This window comes from Macaca thibetana, chromosome 8 (assembly GCF_024542745.1).
Source record: "Macaca thibetana thibetana isolate TM-01 chromosome 8, ASM2454274v1, whole genome shotgun sequence".
Classification (NCBI taxonomy): domain Eukaryota; kingdom Metazoa; phylum Chordata; class Mammalia; order Primates; family Cercopithecidae; genus Macaca; species Macaca thibetana.
In genome coordinates, this window is record NC_065585.1 from 88008927 (window position 1) to 88026895 (window position 17969).

Sequence of the window (17969 nt, forward strand, 5' to 3'; positions counted from 1 at the left end):
TTCAGGAATGCAATTCTGTTTATGAGGATTTCTTTGTTTCTCTATGTTTCATCTTTTCTTGAAACATTTTTATCTTATTTTTTTCCATTGTATTTTATATAATATTTTCGTGTTTATTCTCTGTATTCCTGATTCCGTTTTCAGTTACTATTTTTTCTTTCCCTCTTTAATTGTAGATTTATTGCTAAATTCCGTGGTAGTTTTATTGCTAAATTTTAGTTTACTGCCAAGGTCTGCCAGCTTACTTTTCAATTTTTTACATGGGCTTTTCTTACTTTATTTAATCAATATTTTCCTTTGAAAAATTGTTTTAATAGTTATCATTCCTTTAAAATATTTTGCAAGTATAGAAATAGTCTTTCTTCTAAATTTTATTTTTCTGTTTCCTGGAATAATTCTTCTAATGTGCCTTTTTTGTCTGCTCTTTGCTTGTTATGCCTATCCCTAAGTATTGTTTTCAAATAATATCCATGAAGAGCGTTCATGTGGATTCTTTCTACTTGCTTCTCATTTTTAAACTAAGACCATTCCTTCTAGGGCTGCTGTTCACTCAAGCCTGGGATGGGGGACTTGGTTGAAAAAGAGATGTCAGTGAGCAGAGAATGTGAAATGTTCTTCTTTTTTCCTTCCTTCCTTCTTTTCTTTCTTTCTTTTGTGGCTTGATGCACCATATCTGCTACTTCCTGTGACTGGGTATGTCTCTCTGCAAGCATGTTATACTGCTCACTTTGGGGTGAGCATTTCACTCAGAGACATCTAAGTGGTTCCTGGTGTTGCAGTAATAAACATATAGATCTATGTATATTAAACACTTGAGTGTTGTTTTCTCCTGTTTCCATTCCCTTATCTCCAGACTACTTCTCATTGTAAAGAGGATAGTTTGCAGGACATTAGGAAAACATGGAATTCCTCTTCAGAACCTTCCCCTCTGTTTTCTGCAGTAGGATTATACTCATCTCCTCTCCGCCTCACCCACCAAGGATATGCCCAGTTTTTCCCCTGGACTGTCCACCTTCTCCAAATGGTAGTTGCTGCAGTCTACTTAAATTCTGGAACTGTATGGCCTGGCTCTCAATGTTTTTCCTCCATTGGGTCAAGGTTCACCATATTTGGATGTATTGTTCAAAGGCTGTACTTTGGAGGTTTAGCCAGTTCCTTATTTCTCAAAGATGTGGGTTTGTAGTTCTTGTTCTCTCTTTTTTTTTTTTTTTTTGAGGCGGATTCTTGCTCTGTCACCCAGGCTAGAGTGCAGTGGCGCAATCTTGGCTCACTGCAACCTCTGCCTCCCGGGTTCAAGTGATTCTCCTGCCTCAGCCTCCTGAGTAGCTGGGATTACAGGAGCCCGCCACCACGGCCGGCTAATTTTTGTATTTTTAGTAGAGATGGGGTTTCACCGTGTTGGCCAGGCTGGTCTAGAACTCCTGACCTTATCATCCACCCACCTCGGCCTCCTAAAGTGCTGGGATTACAGGAATGAGCCACCGTGCCCGGCCTGTAGTTCTTGTTCTCTTTGTTGATAACTGTGTGTTTCAGAGAAGAGAACAGAAGAAAGAGCATGCTATTTCTTACCAGAAGCATTCCAGTTGTTTTTTTTCTTAAGCTAATAAATCATTGTCATTACGCTTGACTACACTCCTAGTCTCTGGTCACATGTCACGTGGGATGGCATCTGCGAACTCTGAGGTGTTCATGAGTTGCTTAGCAACCAGAAGTTCTTTTATTCCTCCCAACAGCCTGCCCCAACCCTATCCCTACATGGCCCAGCCCACCCTGCCTTAAAATAGAATGTGTGGTACCATGAGTCACTTGAAAAATGGTTCTCTCACTAAGAGAAAGCCCTCAGCTTCCAAAGGGCAGCACTTATCAAGAGGAGATTGAGAGGGGGATGTGTTGAATAGGAGGAGGAAAAGACACCAATATTGACAGTAGATATAAAATGAACTATTAATAAATTAAGGAAATGTATACAGGTCAGCAAGACCTTGAAAGAAAGGCAAGACAAGAAGGTGGAAACAGAATATATATATATTTTTTGTGTCACAAAAGTGAGATGATCGTAGCACATATTTGGAGTTTCTGCACATAAAGCAGAGTCCAGATGAGAGGAAGCTGCATATGCCCAGACACTCTTAGTTGCCTTAATCACATAATTTTCCATACGTTAAAAATACTAAAAAGAGAAAAAGTACATGTAAATGAAGTAAATAGTAAATAGGAGGTGGAGAATCACATGGTCTAGCCAACTCACTTTGGTGTAAGGACTGGAGGGGGTTTGTGCCCAGAGATGATGTCATGAGGGCCAACTTGACCTGCGTTTAAATGGATCAGGTGGGGTCTGTGCACACAGGGGCTTCTAGGACCGTGCAGATGGTGCAGGCTGTCTGGGGCAGAGCAGTGGCGTGAGTCTGTGGTCCTGGTGCCCTCTCCGTGCTTTCTGAATATATCGGTCTGCTCTGTAGGCACAGTGGGAGTAGGACAGGGACTCACTAGAAATGTTTATGCCCCAGAAGTGACTATTAATAGAAAGGAATGGAAATAAGAGCACTTGGGTGAGAACATTGTATTTTTAAAATGCATAATCATTTTATATGCTATTTTATACACAAAAAGTAACGTGTTTTCCAGATATAAAAGTAGCTTGTTTCTCAGGCATCAGATAACTTCTACATGGGATATGCCAAGATTAAGAGATAAATCTTTTTTGTTTCCAAATTAATAAACATTTTTGTGAGATTTATACAAAACCTGTAAAATAAAAACCAACTACAATGCACATGGGAGGTAGAAAACTTTTAACTAGTGCTATTCAAAGGGAAATAGTTACTATCTAGAGATAATTAACAAAAATATATTTAATACAGTTACATTAAAAATACTCCTATGTGTGAGACTTTAATATTGGCAATTTTCTAAATAGCAATAATCTGATGATTTATTAAGTGCGAATTATAGGTGAAATTATCAACATCTCTCAAGTCAGGCAGGATAAATCAAATTTTAACTAAGCACATTGTTTCGTTTTATAAATTTCTTGTTAAATCATTTTTTAGAGATAGATGTCTCACTACATTGTCTATACTGGTCTCAAACTCCTGGCCTCAAGTGATCCTCCCATCTTAGCTGTTCCGGTAGCTGGGACCACAGGTGCGCAGCACCTCTCCCAAATTTTACACACATTTTTAAGATTGCAACATACTCCTCAGTGATAAACCTAAGCTAAAAACAGAAATCTTGGCCATTATCTTCGTAAACACCATCTCCAATGAGTGAAATTTCTGTACATCTCTTTCACAAGTCATGGGGACTTCCCACAGTTGTCTGATTCACAAATTTAACTTCTTTTTGGTTAAAAAAGTGATTATTGATATTTACAAACAGACTGTATGTTTTCCTGGCTTTTAAATAAAATAAGAACACTAAATATAGAGTAGTTAGGTGGGAAAATATAATGGTTCATAAACCACGTCCAGGTTGGCATACCACTATTGCCACCTGGGCAGATGAAACCCTCAGGGCTGGAAACTGAGGCAGGCTGGACTGTATCCTCCAGGTAATGCATCAGCAATGCCAGTCAAATCCCACTCACATTTTAAAGAAATTTACATTATTTTTGCTCTGCGAAAAAATAATTGTAACAGGTCTTCTGTGCTCTAGACAGAAACAGAAGAAATCGACCTTTGGCAAGCTGCTTTTAAGCTGTACTCAAATAGAGATATTACCTATTAATAAAAGCTAATGTCCTGATCAACAGAACTAGAAGACGATAATAATTAATCATAAATATCATCAAAAATAGTTCCTCACATTTGACAATATAATTTCACCTATATTGTCTCAAGTTAGTATGCTTTAAATTTCTGTGCACAAGTCTCTTTAGCATCCCTTGAAAAAAACTGTTTTCTAATTACGTGTCATTTAATGCTAAGACTCTCTGAGATTTCTCTCTAGCCTCTGAAACAGCTAGCTGTATTAGCTTCAAGATCTATGCCAACTCATATAAAGGGTCAAAATTACAGACATGAAAAATATATACAGAAGGGGCCGGGCGCAGTGGCTTATGCCTGTAATCCCGGCACTTTGGAAGACCCAGGCAGGTGGATCACGAGGTCAAGAGATCGAGACCATCCTGGCTAACACGGTGAAACCCCGTCTCTACTAAAAAAATACAAAAATATTAGCCGGACATGGTGGCGGGGGTGTGTAGTCCCGGCTACTTGGGAGACTGAGGCAGGAGAATGGCGTGAACCCGAGAGGCGGAGCTTGCAGTGAGTCGAGATCATGCCACTGCACTCCAGCAGGACAGACAACCTGCCTTGGTCGTATGTCAAGTTTCCTCATATACCTGGGCACATTACTAAGCCCTTTGAGCTGCTGCATTTTCACCCTGCAGATCCTAGTGCTGAGACATGTTGTGCTCATTGTGCTAACTATAAAATAATTCTTGATAATTGATGGGGAAACTCCCCTAACTTCTCAGCTAATGTATCTTAGCTCTTCTTGGACCATTGTTCTTCTCTGTAAATTCTAGAGTCAACTCTGCTGAGATTGGGAGAGGGATTGCTTGAATCTGTAGAAAAATGTAGAGGAGATGTGATATCTTAATGATATTGGGTCTCCATAGTGATAAGCATGGTGTATTTCTCTATGTAATTGTTAACATCGTCTGATAAATTTGCATAATTTTCACCATACAGGTTTCACACTTTAGTTAAATTTGTTCAGTTAAATGTTATATTTTCTGTGGCTTCTATAAATGCTATTTTTTACTTTATCATACACATTTCTAATTGATTTTTACTGGTGTGCACGAATACAATTAATTTGTGTAATTTCATTTCATAACTAGGCAGAGAGGTAGACAATCTTATTATTTCTATTAATTTATTTGTAGATTATTCTGGAGTTTTAGGTAGGTAGATAGAACATCTGTAAACTATATTTATTCATTCTTTTCAATACACATACATTTTATCTTTTATTTCTTTTTATTTTTCCTTACTGCACTGGCTAAGGTCTCCCGTACATTGTTGAGAAGTCTCCAGTACATTACTGAATGTACTGGAGACATTTAACCGTGTGAAAGTAGTGAGCATGATTTTCTGCTTTCTATTCTCAAAAGGTGGTGTACTCTAAGTTTTTAGCAGCTACCCTTTACTGGTTAAAAAACAAATCCCTTCTATTCATACTTTGTTTATAATTTTGTTAATTTTATCAAAAAAAATTTTTAGCAGCCATTGAGAATATCATATGTTTTGTTTTGTTTTTTGAGATAGAGTCTTGCTCTGTTGCCCCACACTGCATTCAGGCGGGAGTGCAGTGGTCCCATCTCAGCTCACTGCAACCTCGGCCTCCTGGGTTCAAGCAATTCTCCTGCCTCGGCCTCCTGAGTGGCTAAGATTACAGGAGCCCGCCACCATGCCTGGCTAATTTTTGTATTTTCAGTAGAGATGAAATTTCACCATCTCAGCCACGCTGGTCTTGAACTCCTGACCTCAAGTGATCTGCCCACCTCAGCCTCCCAAAGTGCTGGTATTATAGGCATGAACCACCAGGCCTGACTGAAGAATATCATATGAATGAAATAATGAGATGATCACTTTCTCTTCAATTTGTTTGTGGAAAGAATGATATATTAATTATCTAATGCTAGATGACTTTAAAATTCTAGGGAAAAAAACCTGAATTTGATCACTATGTATTATATTAGCAAACTGAATTCAGTTGCTAATAATTTAAGATTTTTATCAATATTCACGAGATTGGCCTATATTTTTTCTTTCTCGTACTATTCTTCTCAAGGTTAAACTAGCTTCAAAGAATAGAGAAATATTCCTTCTTTATCTGTAGTCTGGAAAGATTTCTATATCCTTTGAAAGTTTGGTAGAATCTGCTTGTAAAATCTCAGGCCTGGTGCTTCGCCCCTGGGAATATTAAACCACTGATTCAAATTGTTTAACGGTTATAGGACTGTAATGTTAAAATTTTCTATTTTTTTCTAGGTAGAGTTTGGTGAGTTATATTTTTCTAGGAAGTTGCCTATTTTATTTATGTCAGTGGTTCTCACCCAGGGGTGATTTTTGTTTCCCAGGGACATTTAGCCACATTTGTAGACAATTGTGGGTGAGGTCTGGGTGCTATTGGCAACGAGTGAATAGAGGCCAAGGATGCTGCTAAACACGCTACAAAGTACAGGACAGTCCTCTGCCCCACCCCACCTTCACACACACACACACACACACACACACACACTCTCTCTCTCTCTCTCTCTCTCTCTCTCCCTGTCTCTCTCTCTCTCTTTCCAAGAATTATTCAACCTAAACAGAAACATGACTGAGATTGAGAAAATTGGTTTAAGGTTTTAAATTTGTTGGCTGAGTTATATAGTAATAGCCTTCTTTTAAATTTCAGCTAGACATTTTTGTGTTCCCCTTTTCATTCCTAATGTTAATTTACACCTTCTTACTTCTTATTTTCCAATTAACATCACTAGTGTTTTTCTGTTTTATTTATGTTCTCATAGTACCAAGTTGTAGCCTTGATGGTTCTCATTCCTAAATGTTTGTTTGCTCCTTTTATTTTCCGTGTAATTACTAGGTCATCTGATTTTTCTTTCTTCTTTCCCTTCCTTTCTTCTAACATGAAATTTAAGCCCATATATTTTTCTGTAAGAATGTATTTGTTGCATTCCATGCCTTTATGAACCCTTTAGGGTTCAGACCTAGGTATTTTTAACCTCAATTGCAACTTCTTTCGATCACAGTTGTGTAGATTTGTAATTTTTAACTCGAAGTGTATACAGATTTTCTCTTTTGGTTCGCATAGAATAATTTAATTCATCCTCATGGCATATGGCATTGATTTTTTTGAAATTTGTTGTGACTTGCTTCAGGGGCTCTTTATATTGTTATTTTTATAAATATTTAATGTGTTCTTGAGAAGATTGTGCATTGTTAAGTTCATGGCTTTATGTATGTGCAATAAATTAAGTTTGTGTGTTGTATTGTTCAAATAGTCCATAATCCTAGCAATGTTTTCAATATTTGACATCTCAGTAGCCATGACTGGGCATTGCGATCTGTGGTCCCGTGGAATAGCTGTCTCAGAACTGAAACCTATTTCTCTTCAGAGAAAACAATGCAGTGAGGTGGGTGGGAAACTCAGAATCCCCAAACTTCAATTTAGTTTCCATAGCATTGAAGATGCCAGATCTTGGGGAAATGATGATGACCATAATCATTATGAACAAATTATGCTTACCCCAAATCCAATGACTTAGGTGGAGGGGAAATGATGTTGATCAGAGGAACGTGGGGGCAAAAACAGAGCTGGCCTTTGCAGCCCAGGTTGTCTTTTTTCTAACTAGTGTTATTCATTAGTGATTGACGAGCTGGAAGGAACATTTCCTTTCTTCTCTGGGGTGCACAAATACCGGTATGAATAGCTGTTATACACACATACATACATGTACACACACACATACATATCAGTTGTGTCACTCTCCTCTAATTAGGAAAATTTACTTTTTCATCCTCAAATAGAGGTAAAAAATGACTTCTATAGGCATGTAACTATCTCTGGAGGAGTATAAAGGGACATTATGGCCTTTGGGGTGACATAACTTTTATAGGTATTTTGTAAAACAAACAAAAGTCTTTCCTAGTCTTTTTGTCTATCATTAATACTTTGTTTGAGTGAAGATAAATCTCAGAATTCATAGGTTAGTTGGTTAACTTTGGTTTACACAATTTTCTCCTTTTGGAGCTTTTAGATATGTTTTCTTTTTTAACCTCATTGGTTCACTGAGAGGGAGTTAAAGACAGTTAATATTTATGAATCATCTGTGTTAGATGTGCACTTTAGAGCATGGGTGCATTAAATTCTAACCAAGTAAAATGGTAAACCTGGGTCCAGAAACCCCAGCTCCCTAACTCTGACCCAGATCCCATCTATTAACTCATCCATTCGGCCCACTTTAACACTCTCTTCAGGCTTCGGTGATTTCACAGACTATATTTGAATGATTCCATAATTTTCAGTAGTTATCTTGAAGACAACAAGCAGTTTCATCTGAAAACATTTCTAATTCTTATCTCAAACTGCCAACATGATTGAGCTATTTAAGAAATGTCCATAAATGATCGTAATTTTCCAACTCCATTGCATTACTTGGAGTCTTAAGCACTAGCCATAACTCAGACATTAAGTTTGAGTTATGAATTTTAAGAAAGATAAATTACTATCATAATTGTCTCCTAACACTTAAAACATTTTCCTTATTTATAGCTTTTTTCTAAAAAAAATAGATCTATTACAGAAGAGTGACTGGGAATTAAATTATGGCAACTGGGAAACTTGGTCATTGTAATTAAAATGCCTTGAAGATATAGCTGCATATTCTTGCAAAGACCATAGAAGACAAATGGGAGCCCTTCCAATGAGCTGCTGTTGTTCCTCTTTCTACCCAGCCACAAGTTTCCTGAAGTACCTAGGAGTCATCCCTAATGCAGCTGTGAAATGCCTGTGTATGGATCAGGAAGGTAAGTGGGAATGTGGCAATTAATTTGAAATATGAATAAATACTCTTAAGTAAATTTTAGTCAAAACTCCCCGATACACTTTTGTTGAAAGGTGAATCCAATGTAGTGTCTAAACGGAACAAATGACTGCCAGATGTATGTTTATTTTGTATTGGAAATACATAAATGAATATATTAGTTTGCATGTAGGAGCTCTAAACTAGTTGTCAAAAGGTGCTAATGAAACAGGACTAACCGGGATGGAGACCAACACTTTGTTTTACATATGTCTTCAGGTGTGTGGGTAAGTGTGTGTGTTTGGCTGAAAATCTGTATAGAAGCTGTGCATTAGTCTGTTCTCACACTACTAATAAAGACATACCCAGCCAGGCACGGTGGCTCATGCCTGTAATCCCAGCACTTTGGGAGGCCAAGGCGGGAGGATTACCTGAGGTCGGGAGTTCAAGACCAGCCTGGCCAACATGGTGAAACCCTGTCTCTACTAAAAATACAAAAATTAGCTAGGCATGGTGGCACGCACCTGTAATCCCAGCTACTCTGGAGGCTGAGGCAGGAGAATTGCTTGAGCCTGGGAGACGGAGGTTGCAGTGAGCCGACATCATGCCACTGTACTCCAGCCTGGCCAGGAGAGCAAGACTCTGTCTCAAAAAAAAAAAAAAAAGAAGACATATCTGAGACTAGGTGATTTATAAAGTACAAGAGGTTTAATAAACTCAGTTCAACATGACTGGGGAGGCCTCACAATCACGGTGGAAGGCAAAGGAGGAGAAAGGCACTGTCTTACATGGTGGCAGTCAAGAGAGAGCATGTGCAGGGGAACTCCCTTTTATAAAACCATCAGATCTTGTGAGACTTGTTCACTATCAAGACAACAGCACAGGAGAGACCTGCCCCCATGATTCAATTACCTCCCACAGGGTCCCTCCCATGACATGTGGGAATTATGGGAGCTACAATTCGAGGTCTGGGTAGGGACACAGCCAAACCATATCAAACAGAAATCCCATTTGGGTTCTTCAGACTATGAAAAGATAATCCTGTAAAAGTGTGTAAAGTTGTAAAAATGTGTAAAAATATGTTGATGCTTCTTTTGTCTTGGTATCCTGTAGAGGAATTTTATGTTTATTTCTTTCTCCAGCATTCTTTCTCCCATCTTCTGGGAATGAAATTTCTTATTCTTTTAAAAGCCAGTCTGTCTCCGCTCTTCATCCATGTAATCCTGCTGGAACTACACCACCACCACCCAGGGCCACAAGTGAGTGTAGATCTGGGTTAGGTCTATAGTAATTGAATCAGGTAACATAGAGTGATTGTCTCTCTAGTAATTGAATCAAGTTGGTTATGTGAACCATGCTGGGCACACGAGTAACCATGATCTTCACTGGAGCCATTGAGAAAGAGAGGCACACACTTATCTAAGGTTTAAGACACGGCGAACAGTAATGCTGTAGCTATTGGTGACCCTGGCTCTTATTATACAGAAAGTCCTGGCTCCATTATGCACCTGATAGGGTGGAAAGTAGGCCCCAAAGATAGACAAGTTCATCTTACCAAGACATCATTTGAGCTTCCAGTTCAAACCATGCATGAGCCATTAGATTCACACTTTCTTTTCAGCTATGAATCACGAAATTCTTTTTTTAATGAAATTTCATTTGGGTTGTATTTCTGTTACTTGCTACAGGACATTTTCAGAAATACCAGAGTTAGTACTAGGGCTAGCATATTTCAAGGGACAGATTCAAATACTTAGAATTGGGTGAGTCAAGATAGGATCAGTTAGTGATGGTCCCCTCATTCTCAGATGAAAAGTAAGCACTGAACATATCTTGTAGCATTTCTGAACATATTTTTAAGTTTGGAAGAGTAGATTCCAGTTTTGATTAGTTTTGTGGAGCCAGCTTTCGGACATGTTTTTGACTGTAAGAAACTATTCTGATCCTTATTCTCTTCTTTTCTTATAATAATTTTATATAGGATTTCACTTTGAAAGTTATCTGTTTGATGGGTGCAGCACACCAACATGGCACAAGTGTACATATGTAACAAACCTGCACGTTATGCACATGTACCCTAGAACTTAAAGTATAATAAAAAAAAAAAGAAAGTTATCTGTTTTTCACTTTTATGTGAAACTAGTTTTTCTAAACTTTCAGCATGTGCCAACATGTGCACACGTGTATGTCTAGGAGTGGAAACAAAGCCTCTTCTTAGTTGACAAAATCTGAAGCTACTAGATTATTTGCCATTAATTATTTTTTGCATTCCCTTATCACATAAAGAGTGTACTTTTTGAAAAAAACAACATGTCTAGTCTTTTCCCTAGTTAGACCCAGATCTTTTGCCAGATAAGGAATGCTCCAGCAGCCATAGTGCTCCCTGATCCTCATGTTACAAACAAGCGGTGACTTGCTTCAGTGTGCAGTGTAGCCACTTGCTTCAGAAGGCTCAGCTGTCTACAGGCTCTGCCTCTCAGACTTCTTTTTCATGGTTTAATTGCCACTGCACTCAGTAGTCGTTCTCCATATCTTGTGTTTACTTTCACGGAGAAGAGGAGGGGCGATATATTTATTCTACTGTCTCCAATAGGATGGCTGCCTCTGTTTTGGGGAAGAAAATATTTCTGAAGTGTCTCTAGCCTTGGCTCTATAATTATGCATAATTTAACATTTATTAAATTCATAATAAAGCCTTCTCTAATTATTATTTGGAAACTCATATCAGGAAAAAATCTTTTTCCTCTAAGATTAAAGAATGTAATTTGGTAAATACAGCATTTCACAATTTTATTTAGAGACCATTTATAGCAATACATCAAATTAAGTTTTCCTGAATCAATTTATAAACACCTGACCAATATTTATAAAGTTAATTTATTATTACATTGGAAATTGTATATAAAATTTATCTAAAAGTAATGATTAAATGTTGAAAATTTACTACATATAAATATATAATTTACACAGATTGTTTTAAAACACAAACTTTACATTTAAAATCAAGTACTATTTTTACTCCAATTAATGACTGCATCATTTCAATATTTTATTTTAAAATGTCTATAATGTATTTGCATTAAATCAGGTTCACTATTTATGCACAGGTGTGTTCTTTTTTAGAATCTTTAAAACTACCTGGTATGAAAACCAATTTAACATGCCTAGATTACTGGGAATTTTCTTAAGTAAATAAATATATTAAACATATGTATAAGATTTATATATTATTATAGATGTATAAGCTGTATTTGTTGCAAGAATGAGTGAACAGAATATCCATCTATGATTCTTACTGTACCTTGGGCTATCATATCATCAAGAGGTAATGTCTTGTACTTTATGCAACAAAATTTTAATTGGATAGTAGACTCACATTTTCCTAGTTAAGTGAATATTTTGTTTTAATCAAAAACAATGAGAAAATATTTTTGTTTCAATGTGTAAGCCAAAAAACTCTTTTGGCAGTGTATACTGATTTTCATTCCTGCATTCACTAACAGAGAATAGAATAATAGATTATGCTATAATATATATAATATACTATACACACACACATACATATCCTGCCTGCCTAGCACAGTAGCTAGCATATGGTCTTTGCTCCACCATTCCCTCCTACATTTCACCGCTGCCTCTTCTAATCTGACATTCAAGTAAGAAAAGGAACCAGCCATACAAAGTCCAGGGAGGATATTCTAGGTAAAGGAAAGAAAAACAAAGGCCTCAAAGGTGGAAAGCGCTTTTGTTTGAGAAGCTGATTGGAGGCAGTTTGAGCAAGAGGCGAAGGGTTTGAGAGAAAATGGACAGATAGGTAAGAACCAGATCATGCAGGGCATCATACATCTGGACATTTTTCTCCAAGAGTAACAGAAATCCCCCAAAAAGTTTTAAACAGAGGAGTGACATTATCTGATTTACTTTTTAGAATGTGGTCACTATGCAGAGATGGCTTTGGGGAAAGAAGAAGGGGAGCAGCAGGGGCCAGAAGTAGCAGCTGGAGCTGGGTTAGGGGTGGCTGTGCAGCTCAGAGAAGTAGAACGAGTGAGACACTTGTCACTTAGATGTGACTGAGGTATAGCAAGAAGGAGGGAAAGAAGAATCAAAGACACCGCATGATTTCTGGCTGGAAAAACTTGACAGGTTTATGAAGGCAGTCAACATGAGAAAAATAGATAAGGTGATTGAAAACTTGAAAGTTATATTCAGTCTAACAGATCTGTAAGCCATTTAAGCATTAATGTCAATACCTAATAGTCAACTGGCTATGCATGTCTAAAACAAGTATATCGACAAGAGTATTAATACAGTTTAGAAAATCCATTTTAGTCCTGATTGTATACATACATATCATATGATTTAATTATTTATATTGTGATTAAGTGATATTTTCGCATTCATTTGAAGATATTTGAGTTCCCTGATAACTTCTCACAAGTATTTATAGAGAAAGTAGAAAGTCATAAAATCTAATCTAAGATTTCAAAATAATTTCATGAGGCAATATCCTTTATTTAATCTTAATTAAATGAAGGAATCACAAAAGTAATTTGAGATAACAGGAGCCTTTTATATGCAGATGAAGAAGAAAATACTGGATTTCACTGGGGTTAACCAGCTGGAACGGGTGAAGATGTTAATTGTACTCTTTGCCTGTCGTTTTATCTGTTAGCTATAATTCCTGGTGTCTTGAAATAACTCAGGGAAGAAATGAGATAACTTTTTTTGGCACAGTTATAAATAATAGCTGTTTTGCAAGAATGTTCATTTTTGACAGCAGCTCATTTTTTCTGGAAGATCCTTTGACTTCAAAAAGCTACAAAGTATTCACTCTTGTTTTAGGGAGAATTAAATGTGGCAATTGGCATATTAAAATTTTCTCATGACTGGACCTTAAATTTGAGCAAATAAATGAATAATTCATTCTGAAATATCAATTGAAAGTCAGGAACTAAAGAAAGATGAATTAGTTGCAATCATTTTGTTCAGTGTTGACTTTAAGATTGTCAGTGTACTTTGATTTCTCGACAGTTTAATTTTATACTACAAATTATTAGAAAGTACAATGATGAAAAATTGGACTCTGCTGTACTTCCAAAAAATCCATAAAAATTATCAAGCTCATTCAAATAAGCTGGAAGGTAACACTACAGAAAAGGGGAAACTGATTAATTTTCTCTCGAAAAGTAGTGCTATGAAAGTAACTAACTTTGCAAATATTTAGTCCAATGTACATATTTAGTAAAAGAAAAGCATGTATTACATAGAGATAAAGCAGTCGCACAAAAGTAATAATAGAATACCAATCAATATATACATATAATTATATACAATATATATACACGCATGTGTATATTTATATATAACATATGTCACCAATCATTCATTCATTTATTCAAGAAACCTATTAAGAGTTTCTTCTGTGCCAGGAATGCAAGTAGACAATGTGTACAGTGGTTTTAAAACAAAGGAAGGAAGACAAGAAGGAGAGAAGGGAGGAAGGGAGGAAGAGAGGAAGGCAGGAAGGCAGGCAGGAAGGCAGGCAGGCACACCACAATCTCTGCCCTTAAAGTTATGAAAATCTAGTGGATAAAAGCAGACATAAACTAATAATCATACAATGTGGGAAACGGGAAATAAAGATGTAGGATAGGACCAGAGAGTGGCAAAGGCTGCTGGCTTCACTTTGAAGACTGATCTGAAAACGATTCTAGGATGGAAACCTAGAGTGTCTCATCCCAGTGCAGAAATCACACTGCAGGTGCTGCAAATCAGCACGTCCTGCCCCATTAGCGGCCCACACAAACCCTCTGGGCCCCTCTTCATCATTCATCTACAGTGGCTTTTCAGCGTTTGGTGCAGATACTGATTTCTACAATCTTTTTGTGCTTCATTTCTCTTCTTTTCTCTTTCATTATATAGAGGATTGAATTTAGTAGTCTGTGTTCAACAGTTCCAAGATTTAAGTCCAGCTTCATTGCAAATTAGAAGTTATGGCATGCAGTGTGTCTACTCTTGTATCTTCCTAAATTTGACTATATTTTAACAAATTGCAGAGAACTGGTTGACTTTACAGGCTAACCTCACTTCTTATGTTAAAGATCATCTTTATTACATAAAAGCTACACTTCCATGTGTACATGGAAACAAACTTTAATTAAAATATCTCTCACACACACACACACACACACCCCATCCTGATCTTCACTCACTAAATATATACACAACAGATATGGAAGAAAAACTAATTCTACATAATGGAAAACTTCAACTGATGTAAAGGTTTAGAGCCCGCTTTGGAATGATGTAAACAGAGACAATACAATATGCTTGTGAACTTGATATTTTTCCCCTCTTCTGCATAGAATGGCCAAGGTCTGTGGTTTTAAGTCCATCAAAATTCAGGTACAAAGTGAATTCAAAGATAGAGATAATGAGCAGGGCATTTTTAGGAATTACTAGAATTTTTTAAATATTTGGAAACAAGTTTCTTTTACTAGTTCCTTTACAAAAAAAACAACTTGGTTGAAGTATAATTTATGTAAAATAAGCTACATCCATAAAATATTCAACTCAATGAGTTTTGAAAGATGCATCACATCACTGCCAAAATCAAAATACAGAATGTCTCCATTACCTCTAAAGTTTTTTTCACGCCCCTTCACAATCCATCCCTCTCTCAGTTCCTGGCACTAGACAACAACTTATCTGTTTATGTCACTGTAAATTAGTTTTCATTTTCTAGAATTTAATATATATGGAATCATAGTGCATACTATTTTGTATTTGCTTCCTTCACTCAGCATAATGATTCTGATATTTCTCCTGATCATTCTACTGATCATTGCTGTATCAGTAATTTATTCCTTTTTATTTCTGAGTCATATCTATTGTATGGATATACCAACTTCGCTTATCCATTTACTGGTTGACAAAGGCATCAAGAACATACATTAGAGAAAGGACAGACTTTAATAAATGGTGCGGGGAAAACTGGATATCCATATGCAGAAAAATAAAACTAGGTCCTTATCATTCACCATATACAAAGATCAACTCAAAATGGATTAAAGACTTAAATGTAAGACCTAAAACTATGAAACTACTGGAATAAAATATTGGGGAAAATACAGGACATTAGTCTGGGCACTATTTTTAGATAAAAACCTCAAAATCACTGGCAACAAAAGCAAAAATAGACAAGTGGGATTGCATTGAGCTAAAAAGTTCCTGCACACCAAAACAATCAATAGAGTGAACCTGGCGAATGGGAGAAGATGTGTGATGGATATTTGAGTTGTTTCTAGTTTGGGGCTATTGTAAATAATGCTACTGTAAATATATGGGTTTTTTTGTTGTTGTTGTTGTTTTTGAGACAGAGTCTAGTTCTGTCGCCCAGGCTGGAGTGCAGTGGCGCGATCTCGGCTCACGGCAAGCTCCACCTCCCGGGTTCACGCCATTCTCCTGGCTCAGCCTCCCATGTAGCTGGGACTACAGGCGCCCACCACTGCACCCGGCTAATTTTTTGTATTTTTAGTAGAGACGGGGTTTCACTGTGATCTCGATCTCCTGACCTCGTGATCCGCCCGCCTCGGCCTCCCAAAGTGCTGGGATTACAGGCGTGAGCCACCGCGCCCGGCTACTGTAAATATTTGTATACAGGTCATTACATGTTGTTAAATTTTATTTCTCTTGACTAAATACACAGAAATGAAAAGACTGGGTCATATCTGAGGTGTATGCTTAGCTTCTTAAGAAACTGCTAAATTGTTTTCAAAGTGGTTTAGCATCTTTCATTCCCACCAATGGCTAAGAGTTGCAGTTGTACCATATCATCACTAACATTGGGTACTGTCAGTCTTTTAAATTTTATTCATTCTAATGGATGTGTAGTGGTATCTCATGTACATTTTCTTGATAAGATGCTCAATATATTTTCATAAGTTTAGTTGACATTCATTTCTCTTCTTGTGTAAAAGTCTGTTCAATTATTTTACAATTCTTCAAGGATTTTTTACTACTTCTTATTGAGCTTTACCAAATCATTATATGTTCTGCATACAAGGCCTTTTTTAGACACATGTATGTAAGTATTTTCTCCCATTCTGTGGCTTTCATTTTCCTTGTCTTAAAAAGTGTCTTTGATTTTGATAAAGTCTAGTTTTCAATTTTTCCTTAATGGTTAATGTTTTTGTGTCTTAAGCAGTATTTGCCTATAGAAAAATTATAAATATTTTACTTTCTCCTAGAAGTTTATAGTTTTAGCATTTACATTGGGGTTTATGTGACATTTTGAGTTAATTTTGGAGTCTGATGTAATGTAAGGCTTGATGCTAACTTTTCTTCCATACAGATATCCAATTGTTTCAATACCACTTCTTTTTCCCATTGAATTCTTTGGCAAATTTGTCAAAAATCATTTGATCATATATATGTAGGTTTATTTCTGGACTCTATCATTCAATTTGATCTATGTTGATCCTTTGATCATTCTTCATTGTCTTGATTACAGCAGATCCTCCAGCCCCAGTCCAGCCTTCATATGACTGAAGTCCCTACCAACACCTTGATTGTAATCTCATGAGAGATCCTAAGCCACTATTGCCTCACTAAACCACTCTCAATATTTTTTGCCTGTGGAGTGAGAGTGATTATGGTAGAAAAGGCTACTTAGAAGCCACTGGAACTGCCTCTATCTACCTAAATAATAAACAAAAAGTGATACCGTATTTCAACATATTGCAGAGATGAGCGCCACCACTGAGGACTTGAAATATGTAGGGCTGGTGATTCCTAGCACATCCCCATTTAACTCACTTACTTGGCCTGTGCAGAAGACAAATAAATCCCAGTGAATTAGTTATCACCAAAAACTTAATCAACTTGTGACTCCAATTTCACCTGCTTTTTCAGATGTGGTTTTGCTATTGAAGCAAATCAACACAACCTCTGGGTCCTAGTATGAAGCTATTGATCTGATAATTATAGGGTGCCTTTTAATATGCCCATGTCCTTCCTGTGATTTAAGTCCATGAAAAGACTACAACAATTGAATACAGGAAAGATTTCTTCAGGAAGAAGTTTTAAGTCATCCTACGTGTAAGAACCCAGAGCTTGCTGGAGGCAAAGGAGATACAGATTGGGAAGTGGAAGCAAGAAGTTTTTAGTCTTAACTATGACCACACGACCATTTATAGAAATGCGAACTAAATAGTTAGAACATTTTCCTTATTTTAATATTAATATGTTTGCTGTTACTAACAATTTTTTTCCATCCTCTCTCCCATTCCTCTACCAGCTATCATAATGTATGTTAACAGCAGTTAAGCTTTATATCTCAGTGTTACTGGATATCAGAGAAAAAGCATGATGTAGAAAAACAAGCATCATCCTGTTTTGGAAGGAAAGACTAGTATTTTTTCTAATGTACATGAGA

At 36.8% G+C, this 17969-nt stretch overlaps 1 protein-coding gene across 4 annotated transcripts in view; it reads left to right on the forward strand.

Annotated features, from left to right (window-relative positions):
* The window catches only part of PENK (proenkephalin), a 1067564-nt gene that overhangs the window by 812746 nt on the left and 236849 nt on the right, over window positions 1-17969 (forward strand). Inside the window, exon 1 of one of the 4 annotated variants that reach the window (XM_050802370.1) lies at window positions 7311-7314. The exons of the other annotated variants lie outside the window; for them this stretch is intronic. The gene's annotated coding sequence lies outside the window, so the exon portion shown is untranslated. Of the gene's footprint in view, window positions 1-7310; window positions 7315-17969 lie in introns of those variants that run through there. 4 annotated transcript variants of the gene reach the window in all.